The sequence below is a fragment of the Bidens hawaiensis genome, unplaced genomic scaffold, assembly GCF_021521415.1.
Source record: "Bidens hawaiensis isolate Kalapana, Puna unplaced genomic scaffold, B.hawaiensis_p1.1 tig00018849_1, whole genome shotgun sequence".
Classification (NCBI taxonomy): Eukaryota; Viridiplantae; Streptophyta; class Magnoliopsida; order Asterales; family Asteraceae; genus Bidens; species Bidens hawaiensis.
In genome coordinates this window covers 39,056-47,890 of record NW_027492864.1, presented here as the reverse complement: position 1 = coordinate 47,890, position 8,835 = coordinate 39,056, and the positions used below count along the sequence as shown (strand labels likewise).

The window sequence follows — 8,835 nt, the reverse complement described above, 5'->3', positions numbered from 1 at the left end:
ATTTAATAAAAACCAATTAATTGTTGTCATCTTCTTTAATTAAAGTGTCTAATGTCATATATAATGTGAAGCAAGTAATCATATTTAGAACAAATTATGTTTACGAAGACGATATTAAATTGTCTGGAAAGTGATTTTTTTTAGAAAAATAGTGATTAAATAAATTAATTGTTTTTGAGTGAAAGAGCTAAAAATCATTTTATAGAAAATCTTACACATTTTCCATTGTGATATAAAATCAAATACCTAACATAGTTTTTTTTTATAAATTTACCTTTTTATTTACTTCATAAAACATATTGATCCATATTATTATTAGTTTTAATAGTATCATATTTGACATCAAGGTTATAGTTCTTAACAGTATATTCGTCAGTGAATATTAGTAGGCGTGTAACTGTTGGGTTATGCCCGTGTGCCAACTCGACGTTGTATAAAATTTATATCTATACATAAATGGTGTAACCTTATCACAACAACAAATTCATGAATTTAAAAAAAGTCATAATTTAAAGTCGGGACATTTACATATTTCTCCTTCCTGTGATTATTAGTTACATATTTCCCAAACCAAAAATATAATTATATATTTCGTCTACATGAAGCATATATATATTACATATTTATTCATTTAATTAAAATTAACTTATTTAATAACTATTTTACCCTTATTTTTACGAAAGGTTTTTTAAACGATGGACGCGTTAACCAGCTTCGAACACGTTATCTGCGTTGGACGCGTATCCAACGAACATGATTTATAGAGCCTTAAAGAAGAATATGTGTATGCTTATGATGGGAACTTTAGAGAAGAGAACATTTTAAGGAGCTTGATTACCCAAGCATAGGATGAGATTGTAAAGACTTAATATAATGCTTAGGAATCGAAAGCGAAATGATAAATCAAAAGCGGAAACTACAAAGAAAAGCAAAATCTTGGAGTTGTAATCATTTGGTACTTCTCTTTGACATTGTAATATCCTTGTATAATATACATATTTGAGAAATACAATAATATGTTATATTTAGTGAAGAGGTAGGTCCCAGTAGAGCCCAGTTGGACCCGCAATACTCACCTTGAACAGGGACGTCTGCGCAGAAACCAACTGGATCCGCAGGACCAACCATGCTCAGAGACGTGACGTCCTTACGCGCAGTACGCAAGCTGTTCCCGCAGGAAATGCCTCCCAATGGTGAAGGACTCCGCCTGTCCCCGCAGCCTCGGATACAAGCCATCAGGGAAGGCCACCCGCGCAGCAAGGCTACACGCACAAGGCACTTAGCTCTCAATCACTCAGTGTCACCTGAAGGAATGAGCAAAGCCGGGAACAATCCCGCACAAGGGCGGGAGGGGGAATACTCCCGCCCAAATAAGCCAGTCCGTACGATACGGGAAGATCTTCTGTACTGTACCTGACGAGGTATGGGAAAAAGATCTGACTAAAGATACGACAGCTTATTGACAACAGTATGGCGAGCAGCATGCTCCTGTACTGTATGTCACTATTAGCCGTTGCCTACTCACCAACTACTGCCATACCACGTGCATAGCCGGCAGTTGGTGGAAAATGAATAGTACACAGCAGGCCTGGTCACTATCAGCCGCTGCCTACCCACCAACTACCAGCAGGGCACGTGCGTAGGCCACTGTTAGTGGAACAGGAACACTGTTGCAGCCGGCCACACCTCATTGGAAACCTACCTTCGGCTATAAATACCACAAATGGTATGACCATCATATCTTATCTTGTATCATCATAATATACCTGATATCTGCTCTAGCAATCTCTTAATATACATTTATATTTAAAGAGCAATCTAGTCTGATTCTCACGCCGGAGGGTGGTCACAAGGAGGAACCCCCCCATTCTCAGTGACAAGCTCACGGTGTCTGTTTTGCAGGTTATCAGAAGAACCATCTTCTCTGGGTCTAACCCCTCGTGGGAAACATCTATCTAACCCCCAGGTTACCCGTAATCTGCCCGGGGTCCGGTTAGTGTTTCTTCATTTAGCCTTTTGTATTGATTACACACCATGATGATCATGTTTACACGTGTGTATCATTGATTCGACATATGCTTACGTTATTCGATCCATGCATTGTTAGATTTGATATATCACTATCCTTACAAATTGCGAGCCTTAGGACTCTGGTTAAACTAGTAAATAAAAAATTGAAACATGAAATGGGATAAAATTAAATAAAAATCCGAGTTGAAATTGGTTGAAAAGAACATAGTCTTTGATCGTTGTTATATACAAATAAGTTAGTGTGAATTAAATATGTTTAGACTAACTCATGAAGTTGAAACTGAGGAAATAAGGATGAACTGACATACATTTGGAGCATATGAGTGCAAGATCTAGCAATCATTGATATACAGTTATCTATAATTGAACATGAAGTATAGATTGATCGATTTTCGCATATATTCCATAAATGTGATACTTGAGGAATTAACTAAATGGGTATATAGACCCGTTTGGTTAATAATTTCTTGAACTCGTAATACAAATTATACACATTGGGTTTTGAACCCGAATAGGTCCAAAGACGTCATGTCATTTCATACTATGTAAAAGTACTCGAGTATGATAAGTAACATATAAGTAAAAGATGTTATATGAATTTGTCTGTGAGTAAATGTTTTATATATTAATCATTTACTTGACCAAGTAAATAGAGAGAATGAATAAAATATCAAAGGTGTTTTATTTGACCATGTAGATGGTTAGTTTCAAATAAGAGTTGAGATTAAATTATTTGATGATAGGGTGGATTAAAGTTTTGACAAGAGTACATTTGTGAATTTCACTAGTATTTCTCTAAAATATAATTGCATGTTGATGCTAGAGATATATTGTCTAGTTCTGATTGCGAGTTATGTTTAAGGAGAATTGAAAGTCATTTTTTAAGAAAAGAACAACTTATTTCATAGATTAGATCCGATTCATAATAAGTGAAACCCAAAAAATAATTCTCTTGTAATGTGTTGAAATGAAAACTAGTATTCATGACAGCTAAAAAGTGTGGAAACATTGAGGTTTGCTTGTTAAAAATGCCATTGTAGGTTCTAAGCATTGTTGCAGAAGTTGCTAAGGGTTCCCTAGTTGGTCGGTTAAGGAGTTGTGAGTTCTCGGTCTAGACGGAGAGTACTCAGCCATAGCAAATTGTATATAAATTATATACATGTCAAATATTATAAATTTACTAATTTATAACAAAATATGTAATAACGACTCAAATAAAAAAAATATGCATCTTTAAATAGTAAAATATTATAAAAGTTGTAAATTATTATTTAGAAAAATGATATTCATTTTTTTAATATTATAGAAATAGAAATTATTTTATTTTAATAAGTTAAAATTGGGCCTAGTTGATCGACCAGATTCAATTATGGCTGAGGTTGACAACATTTGATTGATTCCAAGTAACACATAGTTAAGGAAATTCATCTCAGCAACATACCTTATAGCGATTATTAGACAGATACTTGACCTTTTAGACCTTCTTTTATAACACTACAATGGTTATAAGACAATAAATAAGAGAACAAAACCTATTTAAGAGGGGTCTGGTTTTAACATTCCTATTTTAATAATCTTTTAAAGCTTACATATCCTCCTAAATTTGGTATTCATAGTTTCAAACTATGATAATATAAGGTTTTTGTAAAAACCCTCATTTAAAAACCTAGTGCGGAGTAAATTGTAAAGGATCAAGAATATAGGGGTGCAATGTGAAACTTGGCGTCCAACTTGAGTAATGACTATACTTAAATAAAAAGAAGATGAAAACTACCCGCTAATTAATTCTCATGTGTGTTTGAGGAGAAATTAAAGTAATAAATCATATTTTGGCATCAAAGAAGAAATGAAGACTTAGTGCTTGTGTTTCTAAAGACTCTTTGTTAAGTATCAACTTCGGACATTTTAACTTATTTACATATTTCAAAAAGACAATAAATAAAAAATGTTTGGCAATTACAAAATCTTTATTATTTTATAAGATAACAAACTGTTTTTCTAAAAACCACAAATCATAAACCATGACTTTCATATAAAAGCCAATAAGTTAATAAGGCTACGTTTAAGATTAAATTGTATTAATCATAAAAAAACAGTACATCATTTGGGCTAGCTAAAGTGGCAAGTCAAATGATGGGTAAAAACTTGATGCTGGTTGGCCTCTTAAGTTCGAATCTTGATGGTGACACGAGTTTTCTATTAGAGTGTCCATTTCCAGAGAGCTTGCTCTTGTGGGCGGACAACTCCTTTCAAGTGGCAGGGGGCTCGAAATTTTCTCGTGGAACGCCTAGACAAACTCGGATGCTAAGTGTGGGCCCGGTTAAGACAATATAGTCTTGGCCCGAATAGAACGGTTGGGGCTCTCTCCGAAAACTGTGGCTGATTATTCAACACAATAACGACTGTCCCTTCATTGGTGAGTTGTCATTGTGTCAATATGAGTCATATGACATTACTTTTGAACCACAACACTCTAGAATAATAAAGTACAAGGGTCTCATAGTAATATGTGAAAGTAAAAGGTAATAAAGTAAAAAAAGGAGTAATAAATTGAAGACTCTTCCAACATGCTTCAACTAACAATCTTATGAATCCCTCCAAAAACACATCAATATAATATATGTAAATTCCAAAACATTAAAAACCCATTTTAGTTTTAAATAAAATAATAAATAATATCTGTATTATCCAGCAATTTTTAGAGAGATGAACGAAGCAGGATCATTATTATTATTTGCTTCTGATCACAAACTTGTTTGTGTCATTGTTTACTTTGTACTTCTGTTTTCAAATTCTGCAGATGCAGCAGGAGGTTTTGGTTCTTTATTACAGCAGTTACCGGATTTGGGGGTTTTTATGAAGGTTTTTGAGTCAAGAATTGAGTTGAATGTTATGGATTACGGTGCGAAAGCGGACGGTATTGAAGATGATACAAAGGTGATTAATTGGTCAAGGTTAATGTAACAGTGGTTTTTGCTCACCAGGTGTTTGTGGAAATGCCAAAGAGAGTTTTTTTTATATGTTAAGAAAAGCTCATGGCTTGCTTGAAATTGGTTAGGTTGTTAACAAGCCGAGCCCGAGTTAAGGCATTTGGCTGGTTGGCTTAATTGTTGGACTGGTTTCAATTAAAGCTAAAATTTTGATACTTATAAGTTATTAATTATGATCCAAATAGCATTATAGAAGCATAACTTTAATATTTTCGTAGAACTGATTTTTATTAATTGTTTTTTTTTATGCAAATTGCTGGTGACTTTGTGATTTTATGGACTTTTTAATGTGTATTTGAAGAATTGTAGCTTATTACTTTGTTTAGTAACTTTATTAAACTTGTTTTATGAGCTGTGCAGTTTGTTTTACATATTGAGTCTATTTATAAATTCTGCCAAAAAAGACTATTTTTATTAAAATTAGAAAAAAAGATAAACAAGCTGACTCGAGCTAAATTTTTCAGCCCGGTAAGGTAAACAAGCTGAGTCGAGCCGAGCCAGCTCAATTAATAAAGTCTCCATGAAGAAACACGATTGTTAGCACGTTCTGCTTTCGTATGCATATGTTCTATAAAGGAAATAGTCTGTTAACAGTGCCATGTTTCCATCAGGTTTTCATGGATGTTTGGGATATTGCGTGTTCTTCAAAGGTAGAATCAAGAATCATAATCCCTGAGGAAAGTTACTGTCTTGTTACACCGATCAGTCTCGGAGGACCTTGCCACTCAAAAGTAACTTTAACGGTATTAAAAACATTAATAAACTTAAATAATATTCTGCCACAACACACACTTATCTTTTTAATCATTATTTTCCATCTGCAATTCTGCATAGATTGCAGGTTCCATTGTTGCTCCAAGTAATCCTGATGTTTGGGACGGTAAAGATACACATAAATGGCTTTATTTTCATAATGTGCATCACTTAACAGTTGACGGAGGCGGAACCATTGATGGAATGGGCCAAGAATGGTGGGCCACGTCTTGCAAAACTGACCCGAAAAATGTATATTGTTGCATACCATCATCTTTCATTGATCATTATATTATTTCTATCTTATTATTAATATATGTTTTTGAAACCTTGTTACAGCCTTGCAGACACGCTCCAACGGTCAGTACTGATGGATTTGTTATTACGTCGAAAAGAGGATAATAATTAGGTTATTATGCAGGCTATAACTTTTCATAGATGCAACAATTTGGTGGTCAAGAATATTATGATTATGAATGGTCAACAAATGCAAATGGCATTGACCACATGTGACACGGTTTCAGTGTCGCATCTGAGTGTTTTTGCTCCAGCTGGCAGCCCGAATACTGACGGTATCCACATAAACGAGTCCACTGATGTTGAGGTCAAAGACACCACTGTTAGAACTGGTTGGTTATAAATTATATTGATCGGATAATTTTGTATGATTATTTTTTATTCAATTGTGTTATGAATATTGATCAGGTGATGACTGTATATCCATAGTCAGCAATTCATCAAAAGTTCAGATCAGGGGGATTGTTTGTGGTCCGGGCCATGGGATAAGGTGAAAACCATTAACAGAACGGTCTGAACATGTTGAAACTTGGAAATCATTAAAAAGTTTATTTTTATTGCTTGCAAACTTATTAGTTATTGTAATAATATTCTAGTATTGGAAACATATTCGTGATTAACTTCTTAGTTATTTACATAAAGCATCGGAAGCTTGGGAGAGTCGGGCACCTGTGATCAAGTGTACGATGTGAGTGTTCGAGGGGCATTTCTGTCCAACACTGAAAATGGCCTCAGGATTAAAACATGGCAGGTACTATTCATATTAGATGATAATCAGTCGATTTGGCCTATTATTTTAACAGGTTATGTGAATAGAATGATAACAAAAAAGAGCTGAAAAGAAAACATATAAAAGTGATTAAACTGGTTATTTATTCATTTATTGATTATGTGCATCAGGGCGGTAGTGGTTTTGTACGCAAGTTACATTTGAGGATGTTTGGATGCAAAGCGTATCGCATCCAATCATAATCGACCAATATTATTGCGATTCAACCAAGCCATGCCCAAACAAGGTATAATATCATTTTCATTTCAAAAAGATGTGAGAACATATCTTTGGTATTTAAAGATGTGATTCTTTTATATATATATATATATATATATAATGCAGACTTGTGCTGTTAATGTGGAGAACATATCTTTTGTGAATATTAAAGGAACTTCAGCTACTAAGGAGGCAATAATATTTGCATGTAGTGATGTTTCCCCTTGTGAAGGGATATATTTGGAAGATGTTGAAATTGTATCAGCATATGGAGGTGTTACAACTTCATTTTGTTGGGAAGTCAAAGGGTCAACCTCAGGCTATGTCTACCCCCCTGTTTGCTATTCTGATTGTAATGGCTTCATTAAGCAGTGTGTTTTATCTACCACTCATCTTCAAGCAATCTAATCAACATCTTTTAACTTGTATATTATACAATGAAAGTTGTTTGTTGTCCCTGATCTCTGGCTTTTTTTGCACCATATATGTTAAAAGCCTTAATGTAGCTAAGTTTTAGGTGCTCGGAGTTTGATTTGTTTAGTTTGATGTCAGTTTTGGGTCAAACTACTAGCTATGGATACGAAAAACAATAAATTAATTGAAAAAGTGGTAGGCTAGCTATACCAGTTTACCCGTCCATACCTTTCAGGCTTAAAAAATTAGATGTAAGATCTTTCCTTTATCCTTTTCATACAAAGTGTAAGAAGAATTTTGGATCATTATATTAAAAAATCAATGAAAGAGCAAAAGGGAGAATGCCGCATCACCATTTTTCAAGCGTGGAAAGTCACGTGGGAGTAAAATTGGTATAACATTCTATATTTCTATTGTTGATCTTTTTCAAGTTCTCCCATTTTTTAAATGTTCGTAATCTTTTATACATAAAAATAATATAAAATTGAGCATTTTATTTTGTTTAATGCTATACTATTAAAAAAACTACTTTATTTAAAACCCATATGTGGTGCGTATAACGTGCGTGATTGTGTAAATAGATTGCTTAATTATGCACATGGATAACTATGTATGTGCATGATTTTCATACAAGTTGTGTCGTTATATAGCTTTGTGCGTAATTATGGTGCGGGCGAAGCTACCCCTTGCCCCAAAGACACATGTTGCATCTTGATGACTTCACACACTTTGTATGATAAAAGCTATATATATTAAAAAAAAAATTTTTTATAAAAACACAACTACATAAATGTCATTAAACTTCACATTACATTATCTGTGTAAGATAGTATTACAACAATTTAAGAAAAAATCTAACATGAAATATATTATGAAGTCCATTATGATCCCTTCCATCATTATTGATTCTAGTCATTCTACAATAAAAAAACTAACAATTCAGTGTATAAATTTAATCAAAATCATATATATAGAAATTATTGCACATTGAATATCTTATTGTATTATATGTTCATTATTTTTTTTTCGGGTTATATCTTAGTACTTCATCTTTTTTAACAGCTAATTCCACCCCATGTTTTAACATTTCTTAAGTGAGACTAGAACCTCAACCATTTGATTGTAACTTGTAAGATACCTTTGCTACTACACCAAGTCAGTGATTTTATCCATTTTATCATTTTATCCAATGAATTAAGTATGTAAAAACTGTCAGTAACTACTGTGGATTTATGTATCAAACCATACTAAAAATAACATAGAAAAATTTGTATATTATTACCTTAAGTCTTTAGAGATGTGGAAGAGACTGTGACCGGATTTGTCGCAGGACGAAATTCTTATGTCTATACAAGCAATAGC

At 33.5% G+C, this 8,835-nt stretch overlaps 1 pseudogene across 1 annotated transcript; it reads left to right on the top strand.

Moving 5' to 3' along the window:
* The first annotated feature begins 4,737 nt into the window (after positions 1–4,737).
* Positions 4,738–7,938, top strand: LOC143557221 (putative polygalacturonase At1g80170; annotated as a pseudogene). Its single transcript, XR_013139533.1, has 9 exons — positions 4,738–4,968; positions 5,633–5,764; positions 5,856–6,026; positions 6,114–6,134; positions 6,196–6,403; positions 6,480–6,561; positions 6,714–6,822; positions 6,972–7,087; positions 7,186–7,938. The product of XR_013139533.1 is annotated as a putative polygalacturonase At1g80170 (transcript).
* The last annotated feature ends 897 nt before the right edge of the window (positions 7,939–8,835 follow it).